Source organism: Ipomoea triloba, chromosome 11 (assembly GCF_003576645.1).
Source record: "Ipomoea triloba cultivar NCNSP0323 chromosome 11, ASM357664v1".
Classification (NCBI taxonomy): Eukaryota; Viridiplantae; Streptophyta; class Magnoliopsida; order Solanales; family Convolvulaceae; genus Ipomoea; species Ipomoea triloba.
The window spans coordinates 22,847,514-22,860,007 of NC_044926.1; the positions used below are offsets into that span (position 1 = coordinate 22,847,514).

General features: G+C 31.1%; 6 non-coding genes across 6 annotated transcripts; all 6 read right to left on the reverse strand.

Moving 5' to 3' along the window:
• Nucleotides 1-7,320: 7,320 nt before the first annotated feature.
• On the reverse strand, nt 7,321-7,394 carry TRNAI-AAU. The gene has a single exon. It is a non-coding gene; the product is annotated as a tRNA-Ile (tRNA).
• A 558-nt stretch (nt 7,395-7,952) lies between these two features.
• TRNAI-AAU lies at nt 7,953-8,026 on the reverse strand. Its single transcript has one exon. It is a non-coding gene; the product is annotated as a tRNA-Ile (tRNA).
• Nucleotides 8,027-8,584: 558 nt separating this feature from the next.
• TRNAI-AAU lies at nt 8,585-8,658 on the reverse strand. Its single transcript has one exon. It is a non-coding gene; the product is annotated as a tRNA-Ile (tRNA).
• A 558-nt stretch (nt 8,659-9,216) lies between these two features.
• On the reverse strand, nt 9,217-9,290 carry TRNAI-AAU. Its single transcript has one exon. It is a non-coding gene; the product is annotated as a tRNA-Ile (tRNA).
• Nucleotides 9,291-10,476: 1,186 nt separating this feature from the next.
• TRNAI-AAU lies at nt 10,477-10,550 on the reverse strand. The gene has a single exon. It is a non-coding gene; the product is annotated as a tRNA-Ile (tRNA).
• A 558-nt stretch (nt 10,551-11,108) lies between these two features.
• On the reverse strand, nt 11,109-11,182 carry TRNAI-AAU. Its single transcript has one exon. It is a non-coding gene; the product is annotated as a tRNA-Ile (tRNA).
• Between the last annotated feature and the right edge of the window lie 1,312 nt (nt 11,183-12,494).

Consider the following 12,494-nt stretch of genomic DNA (forward strand, 5'->3'; position numbering starts at 1 on the left):
TTGTGGTGGTGGTGTGGTGAAACTGAAAAATGTCTTTCCACAGAAAATTTTGGAAGACATTTTTCGCAAAACTGAGTATTTTTTCCATTGACTACAATGAATTTTCTCTTTTTAACTAAATTTTATTTAAATAACCTAACACAGGAAAATCAAAAGAAAAAAAAAGACTTCCAATATTCAATTTCGGCTTTCAAAACGAACACTAAATTTATTTGTGTTCTGAAAATAAGAGACTTCCAATATAAAAATGTACCAAAAAATAAGTGCAAATTCAAAGTCAATAATAAGTGTGATGGCTCATACAGTTCTCAAACCTATGACCTTCGCGTTTTTAGCAGGACATTCTAACCAACTGAGCTAATAAGACAATTGAAAAAGATTAAATAAAGGTAGAATTTTAATTGCTTCTTTATATTGGTAATTTTTGAAATATAGGAAGTTCAACCCTTCTTTATATTGGTAATTTTTGAAATATAGGAAGTTCAACCCATTGTTATATTGGTAATTTTTGAAATATAGGAAGTTCAACCCATTGGAGCATGAGATCTAGCCTATAGAATTGTGAAATTCAAACTGGCACTACGATCAAACAAGCATATAACGCCGAATATATAATGTAAATTATATCAAATGTGCATTCAATATTGCCTAATGGTGCACCTATATACGATTGGACAATTTACATAGGTTTGTGTACATTGGTAGTGTACTATCGTTGTGGTGGTGGAGTGGTGAAACCAAAAAATGTCTTTCGACAGAAAAATAGGAAGTCATTTCTCGCAAAATTGAGATTTTTTCCATTGACTGGAATGAATTTTCTCTTTTTAACTAAATTTTATTTACATAACCAAACACTGGAAAATCAAAAAAAAAAAAACTTCGAAAATTCAATTTTGGCTTTGAAAACGAACCGTAAATTTAATTGTGTTTTGAAAATTAGAGACTTCAAATATAATAACGTACCAAAAAATAGTACAAGTTCAAAGTCAATAATAAGTGTGATGGCTAATTCAAGTCTCGAACCTGTAACCTTCGCGTTATTAGCACGACGCTCTAACCAACTGAGCTAATAAGCCAATTGAAAAAAAATTAAATAAAGGTAGAATTTTAAAATGACTTCTTTATATTGGAAAATTTGGAAATATAGGAAGTTTAATCCATTGGAGCATGAGGTCTAGCCTATAGAATTGTGAAATTGAAACTGGCACTACGATCAAAAAAGCATATAACGCCGAGTGTATAATGTAAATTATATCAAATGTGCATTCAATATTGCGTAATGGTGCACCTATACTCGATTGAACAATTTACATAGGTTTGTGTGCATTGGTAGTGTGCTGTCATTGTGGTGGTGGTGTGGTGAAACTGAAAAATGTCTTTCCACAGAAAATTTTGGAAGACATTTTTCGCAAAACTGAGTCTTTTTTCCATTGACTACAATGAATTTTCTCTTTTTAACTAAATTTTATTTAAATAACCTAACACAGGAAAATCAAAAGAAAAAAAAAAGACTTCCAATATTCAATTTCGGCTTTCAAAACGAACACTAAATTTAATTGTGTTTTGAAAATAAGAGACTTCAAATATAATAATGTACCAAAAAAAAAGTACAAGTTCAAAGTAAATAATATAAGTGTGATGGCTCATACAGGTCTCGAACCTGTGACCTTCGCGTTATTAACAAGACGTTCTAACCAACTGATCTAATAAGCCAATTGAAAAATATTAAATAAAGGTAGAATTTAAATTTCTTCTTTATATTGGTAATTTTTGAAATATAGGAAGTTCAACCCATTGGAGCATGAGATCTAGCCTATAGAATTGTGAAATTCAAACAGGCACTACGATCAAAAAAGCATATAACGCCGAATATATAATGTAAATTATATCAAATGTGCATTGAATATTGCCTAATGGTGCACCTATATACGATTGGACAATTTACATAGGTTTGTGTGCATTGGTAGTGTACTATCGTTGTGGCGGTGGTGTGGTGAAACCAAAAAATGTCTTTCGACAGAAAAATTAGGAAGTCATTTCTCGCAAAATTGAGATTTTTTCCATTGACTGGAATGAATTTTCTCTTTTTAACTAAATTTTATTTACATAACCAAACACTGGAAAATAAAAAAAAAAAAAAACTTCGAAAATTCAATTTCGGCTTTGAAAACGAACCCTAAATTTAATTGTGTTTTGAAAATTAGAGACTTCAAATATAATAACGTACCAAAAAATAGTACAAGTTCAAAGTCAATAATAAGTGTGATGGCTCATACAGGACTCGAACCTGTGACCTTCGCGTTATTAGCACGACGCTCTAACTAACTGAGCTAATAAGCCAATTGAAAATAATTAAATAAAGGTAGCATTTTAAAATATCTTCTTTATATTGGTAAATTTGGAAATATAAGAAGTTCAACCCATTGAAGCATGAGATCTAGCCTATAGAATTGTGAAATTGAAACTGGCACTACGATCAAAAAAGCATATAACGCCGAATATATAATATAAATTATATCAAATGTGCATTCAATATTGCCTAATAGTGTACCTATACACGAGTGGACAATTTACATAGGTTTGTGTGCATTGGTAGTGTACTATCGTTGTGGTGGTGGTGTGGTGAAACTGAAAAATGTCTTTCCACAGAAAATTTTGGAAGATATTTTTCGCAAAACTGAGTCTTTTTTCCATTGACTACAATGAATTTTCTCTTTTTAACTAAATTTTATTTAAATAACCAAACACAGGAAAATCAAAAGAAAAAAAAAAGACTTCCAATATTCAATTTCGGCTTTCAAAACGAACACTAAATTTAATTGTGTTTTGAAAATAAGAGACTTCAAATATAATAATGTACCAAAAAAAAAGTACAAGTTCAAAGTAAATAATATAAGTGTGATGGCTCATACAGGTCTCGAACCTGTGACCTTCGCGTTATTAACAAGACGTTCTAACCAACTGATCTAATAAGCCAATTGAAAAAGATTAAATAAAGGTAGAATTTAAATTTCTTCTTTATATTGGTAATTTTTGAAATATAGGAAGTTCAACCCATTGGAGCATGAGATCTAGCCTATAGAATTGTGAAATTCAAACAGGCACTACGATCAAAAAAGCATATAACGCCGAATATATAATGTAAATTATATCAAATGTGCATTGAATATTGCCTAATGGTGCACCTATATACGATTGGACAATTTACATAGGTTTGTGTGCATTGGTAGTGTACTATCGCTGTGGCGGTGGTGTGGTGAAACCAAAAAATGTCTTTCGACAGAAAAATTAGGAAGTCATTTCTCGCAAAATTGAGATTTTTTCCATTGACTGGAATTAATTTTCTCTTTTTAACTAAAATTTATTTACTTAACTAAACACTGGAAAATCAAAAAAAAAAAAAAACTTCGAAAATTCAATTTCGGCTTTGAAAACGAACCCTAAATTTAATTGTGTTTTGAAAATTAGAGACTTCAAATATAATAACGTACCAAAAAATAGTACAAGTTCAAAGTCAATAATAAGTGCGATGGCTCATACAGGTCTCGAACCTGTGACCTTCGCGTTATTAACACGACACTCTAACCAACTGAGCTAATAAGCCAATTAAAACAAATTAAATAAAGGTAGAATTTTAAAATATCTTCTTTGTATTGGTAAATTTGGAAATATAGGAAGTTCAACCCATTGTAGCATGAGGTCTAGCCTATAGAATTGTGAAATTGAAACTGGCACTACGATCAAAAAAGCATATAACGCTGAATATATAATGTAAATTATATCAAATGTGCATTCAATATTGCCTAATAGTGCACCTATATACGATTGGACAATTTACATAGATTTGTGTGCATTGGTAGTGTACTATCGTTGTGGTGGTGGTGTGGTGAAACTGAAAAATGTCTTTCCACAGAAAATTTTGGAAGATATTTTTCGCAAAACTGAGTCTTTTTTCCATTGACTACAATGAATTTTCTCTTTTTAACTAAATTTTATTTAAATAACCAAACACAGGAAAATCAAAAGAAAAAAAAAAGACTTCCAATATTCAATTTCGGCTTTCAAAACGAACACTAAATTTAATTGTGTTTTGAAAATAAGAGACTTCAAATATAATAATGTACCAAAAAAAAAGTACAAGTTCAAAGTAAATAATATAAGTGTGATGGCTCATACAGGTCTCGAACCTGTGACCTTCGCGTTATTAACAAGACGTTCTAACCAACTGATCTAATAAGCCAATTGAAAATGATTAAATAAAGGTAGAATTTAAATTTCTTCTTTATATTGGTAATTTTTGAAATATAGGAAGTTCAACCCATTGGAGCATGAGATCTAGCCTATAGAATTGTGAAATTCAAACAGGCACTACGATCAAAAAAGCATATAACGCCGAATATATAATGTAAATTATATCAAATGTGCATTGAATATTGCCTAATGGTGCACCTATATACGATTGGACAATTTACATAGGTTTGTGTGCATTGGTAGTGTACTATCGTTGTGGCGGTGGTGTGGTGAAACCAAAAAATGTCTTTCGACAGAAAAATTAGGAAGTCATTTCTCGCAAAATTGAGATTTTTTCCATTGACTGGAATTAATTTTCTCTTTTTAACTAAATTTTATTTACATAACCAAACACTGGAAAATCAAAAAAAAAAAAAACTTCGAAAATTCAATTTCTGCTTTGAAAACGAACCCTAAATTTAATTGTGTTTTGAAAATTAGAGACTTCAAATATAATAACGTACCAAAAAATAGTACAAGTTCAAAGTCAATAATAAGTGTGATGGCTCATACAGGACTCGAACCTGTGACCTTCGCGTTATTAGCACGACGCTCTAACTAACTGAGCTAATAAGCCAATTGAAAATAATTAAATAAAGGTAGCATTTTAAAATATCTTCTTTATATTGGTAAATTTGGAAATATAAGAAGTTCAACCCATTGAAGCATGAGATCTAGCCTATAGAATTGTGAAATTGAAACTGGCACTACGATCAAAAAAGCATATAACGCCGAATATATAATATAAATTATATCAAATGTGCATTCAATATTGCCTAATAGTGTACCTATACACGAGTGGACAATTTACATAGGTTTGTGTGCATTGGTAGTGTACTATCGTTGTGGTGGTGGTGTGGTGAAACTGAAAAATGTCTTTCCACAGAAAATTTTGGAAGATATTTTTCGCAAAATTGAGTCTTTTTTCCATTGACTACAATGAATTTTCTCTTTTTAACTAAATTTTATTTAAATAACCAAACACAGGAAAATCAAAAGAAAAAAAAAGACTTCCAATATTCAATTTCGGCTTTCAAAACGAACACTAAATTTAATTGTGTTTTGAAAATAAGAGACTTCAAATATAATAATGTACCAAAAAAAAAGTACAAGTTCAAAGTAAATAATATAAGTGTGATGGCTCATACAGGTCTCGAACCTGTGACCTTCGCGTTATTAACAAGACGTTCTAACCAACTGATCTAATAAGCCAATTGAAAAAGATTAAATAAAGGTAGAATTTAAATTTCTTCTTTATATTGGTAATTTTTGAAATATAGGAAGTTCAACCCATTGGAGCATGAGATCTAGCCTATAGAATTGTGAAATTCAAACAGGCACTACTATCAAAAAAGCATATAACGCCGAATATATAATGTAAATTATATCAAATGTGCATTGAATATTGCCTAATGGTGCACCTATATACGATTGGACAATTTACATAGGTTTGTGTGCATTGGTAGTGTACTATCGTTGTGGCGGTGGTGTGGTGAAACCAAAAAATGTCTTTCGACAGAAAAATTAGGAAGTCATTTCTCGCAAAATTGAGATTTTTTCCATTGACTGGAATTAATTTTCTCTTTTTAACTAAATTTTATTTACATAACCAAACACTGGAAAATCAAAAAAAAAAAAACTTCGAAAATTCAATTTCTGCTTTGAAAATGAACCCTAAATTTAATTGTGTTTTGAAAATTAGAGACTTCAAATATAATAACGTACCAAAAAATAGTACAAGTTCAAAGTCAATAATAAGTGTGATGGCTCATACAGGACTCGAACCTGTGACCTTCGCGTTATTAGCACGACGCTCTAACTAACTGAGCTAATAAGCCAATTGAAAATAATTAAATAAAGGTAGCATTTTAAAATATCTTCTTTATATTGGTAAATTTGGAAATATAAGAAGTTCAACCCATTGAAGCATGAGATCTAGCCTATAGAATTGTGAAATTGAAACTGGCACTACGATCAAAAAAGCATATAACGCCGAATATATAATATAAATTATATCAAATGTGCATTCAATATTGCCTAATAGTGTACCTATACACGAGTGGACAATTTACATAGGTTTGTGTGCATTGGTAGTGTACTATCGTTGTGGTGGTGGTGTGGTGAAACTGAAAAATGTCTTTCCACAGAAAATTTTGGAAGATATTTTTCGCAAAACTGAGTCTTTTTTCCATTGACTACAATGAATTTTCTCTTTTTAACTAAATTTTATTTAAATAACCAAACACAGGAAAATCAAAAGAAAAAAAAAAGACTTCCAATATTCAATTTCGGCTTTCAAAACGAACACTAAATTTAATTGTGTTTTGAAAATAAGAGACTTCAAATATAATAATGTACCAAAAAAAAAGTACAAGTTCAAAGTAAATAATATAAGTGTGATGGCTCATACAGGTCTCGAACCTGTGACCTTCGCGTTATTAACAAGACGTTCTAACCAACTGATCTAATAAGCCAATTGAAAAAGATTAAATAAAGGTAGAATTTAAATTTCTTCTTTATATTGGTAATTTTTGAAATATAGGAAGTTCAACCCATTGGAGCATGAGATCTAGCCTATAGAATTGTGAAATTCAAACAGGCACTACGATCAAAAAAACATATAACGCCGAATATATAATGTAAATTATATCAAATGTGCATTCAATATTGCCTAATGGTGCACCTATACACGATTGGACAATTTACATAGCTTTGTGTGCATTGGTAGTGTGCTGTCGTTGTGGTGGTGGTGTGGTGAAACTGAAAAATGTCTTTCGACAAAAAAATTGGGAAGTCATTTTTTGCAAAACTGAGTCTTTTTTCCATTGACTAGAATGAATTTTCTCTTTTCAACTAAATTTTATTTACATAACCAAACACTGGAAAATCAAAAGAAAAAAAAGGACTTCCAAAATTCAATTTCGGCTTTCAAAACGAACCCTAAATTTAATTGTGTTTTGAATATAAGAGACTTCAAATATAATAACGTACCAAAAAATAGTACAAGTTCAAAGTCAATAATAAGTGTGATGGCTCATACAGGTCTCGAACCTGTGACCTTCGCGTTATTAGCACGACGCTCTAACCAACTGAGCTAATAAGCCAATTGAAAAAAATTAAATAAAGGTAGAATTTTAAAATTGCTTCTTTATATTGGTAAATTTTGAAATATAGGAAGTTCAACCCATTGGAGCATGAGATCTAGCCTATAGAATTGTGAAATTGAAACTGGCACTACGATAAAAAAAGCATATAACGCCGAATATATAATGTAAATTATATCAAATGTGCATTCAATATTGCCTAATGGTGCACCTATACACGATTGGACAATTTACATAGCTTTGTGTGCATTGGTAGTGTGCTGTCGTTGTGGTGGTGGTGTGGTGAAACTGAAAAATGTCTTTCGACAAAAAAATTGGGAAGTCATTTTTTGCAAAACTGAGTCTTTTTTCCATTGACTAGAATGAATTTTCTCTTTTCAACTAAATTTTATTTACATAACCAAACACTGGAAAATCAAAAGAAAAAAAAGGACTTCCAAAATTCAATTTCGGCTTTCAAAACGAACCCTAAATTTAATTGTGTTTTGAATATAAGAGACTTCAAATATAATAACGTACCAAAAAATAGTACAAGTTCAAAGTCAATAATAAGTGTGATGGCTCATACAGGTCTCGAACCTGTGACCTTCGCGTTATTAGCACGACGCTCTAACCAACTGAGCTAATAAGCCAATTGAAAAAAATTAAATAAAGGTAGAATTTTAAAATTGCTTCTTTATATTGGTAAATTTTGAAATATAGGAAGTTCAACCCATTGGAGCATGAGATCTAGCCTATAGAATTGTGAAATTGAAACTGGCACTACGATAAAAAAAGCATATAACGCCGAATATATAATGTAAATTATATCAAATGTGCATTCAATATTGCCTAATGGTGCACCTATACACGATTGGACAATTTACATAGCTTTGTGTGCATTGGTAGTGTGCTGTCGTTGTGGTGGTGGTGTGGTGAAACTGAAAAATGTCTTTCGACAAAAAAATTGGGAAGTCATTTTTTGCAAAACTGAGTCTTTTTTCCATTGACTAGAATGAATTTTCTCTTTTCAACTAAATTTTATTTACATAACCAAACACTGGAAAATCAAAAGAAAAAAAAGGACTTCCAAAATTCAATTTCGGCTTTCAAAACGAACCCTAAATTTAATTGTGTTTTGAATATAAGAGACTTCAAATATAATAACGTACCAAAAAATAGTACAAGTTCAAAGTCAATAATAAGTGTGATGGCTCATACAGGTCTCGAACCTGTGACCTTCGCGTTATTAGCACGACGCTCTAACCAACTGAGCTAATAAGCCAATTTAAAAAAATTAAATAAAGGTAGAATTTTAAAATTGCTTCTTTATATTGGTAAATTTTGAAATATAGGAAGTTCAACCCATTGGAGCATGAGATCTAGCCTATAGAATTGTGAAATTGAAACTGGCACTACGATAAAAAAAGCATATAACGCCGAATATATAATGTAAATTATATCAAATGTGCATTCAATATTGCCTAATGGTGCACCTATACACGATTGGACAATTTACATAGCTTTGTGTGCATTGGTAGTGTGCTGTCGTTGTGGTGGTGGTGTGGTGAAACTGAAAAATGTCTTTCGACAAAAAAATTGGGAAGTCATTTTTTGCAAAACTGAGTCTTTTTTCCATTGACTAGAATGAATTTTCTCTTTTCAACTAAATTTTATTTACATAACCAAACACTGGAAAATCAAAAGAAAAAAAAGGACTTCCAAAATTCAATTTCGCCTTTCAAAACGAACCCTAAATTTAATTGTGTTTTTAATATAAGAGACTTCAAATATAATAACGTACCAAAAAATAGTACAAGTTCAAAGTCAATAATAAGTGTGATGGCTCATACAGGTCTCGAACCTGTGACCTTCGCGTTATTAGCACGACGCTCTAACCAACTGAGCTAATAAGCCAATTGAAAATAATTAAATGAAGGTAGAATTTTAAAATTGCTTCTTTATATTGGTAAATTTTGAAATATAGGAAGTTCAACCCATTGGAGCATGAGATCTAGCCTATAGAATTGTGAAATTGAAACTGGCACTACGATCAAAAAAGCATATAACGCCGAATATATAATGTAAATTATATCAAATGTGCATTCAATATTGCGTAATGGTGCACCTATACACGATTGCACAATTTACAGAGCTTTGTCTGCATTGGCAGTGTGCTGTCGTTGTGGTGGTGGTGTGGTGAAACTGAAAAATGTCTTTCGACAGAAAATTTTGGAAGACATTTTTCGCAAAACTGAGTCTATTTTCCATTGACTACAATGAATTTTTCTCTTTTTAACTAAATTTTATTTAAATAACCAAACACAGGAAAATCAAAAGAAGAAAAAAGACTTCCAATATTCAATTTCGGCTTTCAAAACGAACACTAAATTTAATTGTGTTTTGAAAATAAGAGACTTCAAATATAATAATGTAGCAAAAAAAAGTACAAGTTCAAAGTCAATAATAAGTGTGATGGGTCATACAGGTCTCGAACCTGTGACCTTCGCATTATTAGCAGGACATTCTTACCAACTGAGGTAATAAGACAATTGAAAAAGATTAAATAAAGGTAGAATTTAAATTCCTTCTTTATATTGGTAATTTCTGAAATATAGGAAGTTCAACCCATTGGAGCATGAGATCTAGCCTATAGAATTGTGAAATTCAAACTGGCACTACGATCAAAAAAGCATATAACGCCGAATATATAGTGTAAATTATATCAAATGTGCATTCAATATTGCCTAATGGTGCACCTATATACGATTGAACAATTTACATAGGTTTGTGTGCATTGGTAGTGTACTATCGTTGTGGTGGTGGTGTGGTGAAACCAAAAAATGTCTTTCGACAGAAAAATTAGGAAGTCATTTCTCGCAAAAAATTGAGATTTTTTCCATTGACTGGAATGAATTTTCTCTTTTTAACTAAATTTTATTTACATAACCAAACACTGGAATATCAAAAAAAAAAAACTTAGAAAATTCAATTTCGGTTTTGAAAACGAACCCTAAATTTAATTGTGTTTTGGGAATTAGAGACTTCAAATATAATAACGTTCCAAAAAATAGTACAAGTTCAAAGTCAATAATAAGTGTGATGGCTCATACAGGTCTCGAACCTGTGACCTTCGCGTTATTAGCACGACGCTCTAACCAACTGAGCTAATAAGCCAATTGAAAAAAATTAAATAAAGGTAGAATTTTAAAATTGCTTCTTTATATTTGTAAATCTGGAAATATAGGAAGTTCAACCCATTGGAGCATGAGATCTAGCCTATAGAATTGTGAAATTGAAACTGGCACTACGATAAAAAAAGCATATAACGCCGAATATATAATGTAAATTATATCAAATGTGCATTCAATATTGCCTAATGGTGCACCTATACACGATTGGACAATTTACATAGCTTTGTGTGCATTGGTAGTGTGCTGTCGTTGTGGTGGTGGTGTGGTGAAACTGAAAAATGTCTTTCGACAAAAAAATTGGGAAGTCATTTTTTGCAAAACTGAGTCTTTTTTCCATTGACTAGAATGAATTTTCTCTTTTCAACTAAATTTTATTTACATAACCAAACACTGGAAAATCAAAAGAAAAAAAAGGACTTCCAAAATTCAATTCCGCCTTTCAAAACGAACCCTAAATTTAATTGTGTTTTTAATATAAGAGACTTCAAATATAATAACGTACCAAAAAATAGTACAAGTTCAAAGTCAATAATAAGTGTGATGGCTCATACAGGTCTCGAACCTGTGACCTTCGCGTTATTAGCACGACGCTCTAACCAACTGAGCTAATAAGCCAATTGAAAATAATTAAATCAAGGTAGAATTTTAAAATTGCTTCTTTATATTGGTAAATTTGGAAATATAGGAAGTTCAACCCATTGGAGCATGAGATCTAGCCTATAGAATTGTGAAATTGAAACTGGCACTACGATCAAAAAAACATATAACGCCGAATATATAATGTAAATTATACCAAATGTGCATTCAATATTGCCCAATCGTGCACCTATACACGACTCGACAATTTACATAGCTTTGTGAGCATTGGTAGTGTGCTGTCGTTGTGGTGGTGGTGTGGTGAAACTGAAAAATGTCTTTCGACAAAAAAATTAGGAAGTCATTTTTCGCAAAACTGAGTCATTTTTCCATTAACTAGAATGAATATTCTGTTTTCAATTAAATTTTATTTACATAACCAAACACTGAAAAATCAAAAAAAAAAAAAGACTTCCAAAATTGAATTTCGGCTTTCAAAACGAACCCTAAATTTAATTGTGTTTTGAAAATAAGAGACTTCAAATATAATAACGTACCAAAAAATAGACCTTCGCGTTATTAGCACGACGCTCTTTCCAACTGAGCTAATAAGCCAACTGATAAAAATTAAATAAAGGTAGAATTTTAAAATTGCTTCTTTATATTGGTAAATTTGGAAATATAGGAAGTTCAACCCATTGGAGCATGAGATCTAGCCTATAGAATTGTGAAATTCAAACTGGCACTACGATAAAAAAAAAGCATATAACGCCGAATATATAGTGTAAATTATATCAAATGTGCATTCAATATTGCCTAATGGTGCACCTATATACGATTGGACAATTTACATAGGTTTGTGTGCATTGGTAGTGTACTATCGTTGTGGTGGTGGTGTGGTGAAACCAAAAAATGTCTTTCGACAGAAAAATTAGGAATTCATTTCTCGCAAAATTGAGATTTTTTCCATTGACTGGAATGAATTTTCTCTTTTTAACTAAATTTTATTTACATAACCAAACACTGGAAAATAAAAAAAAATAAAAACTTCGAAAATTCAATTTCGGCTTTGAAAACGAACCCTNGACTTCCAAAATTGAATTTCGGCTTTCAAAACGAACCCTAAATTTAATTGTGTTTTGAAAATAAGAGACTTCAAATATAATAACGTACCAAAAAATAGACCTTCGCGTTATTAGCACGACGCTCTTTCCAACTGAGCTAATAAGCCAACTGATAAAAATTAAATAAAGGTAGAATTTTAAAATTGCTTCTTTATATTGGTAAATTTGGAAATATAGGAAGTTCAACCCATTGGAGCATGAGATCTAGCCTATAGAATTGTGAAATT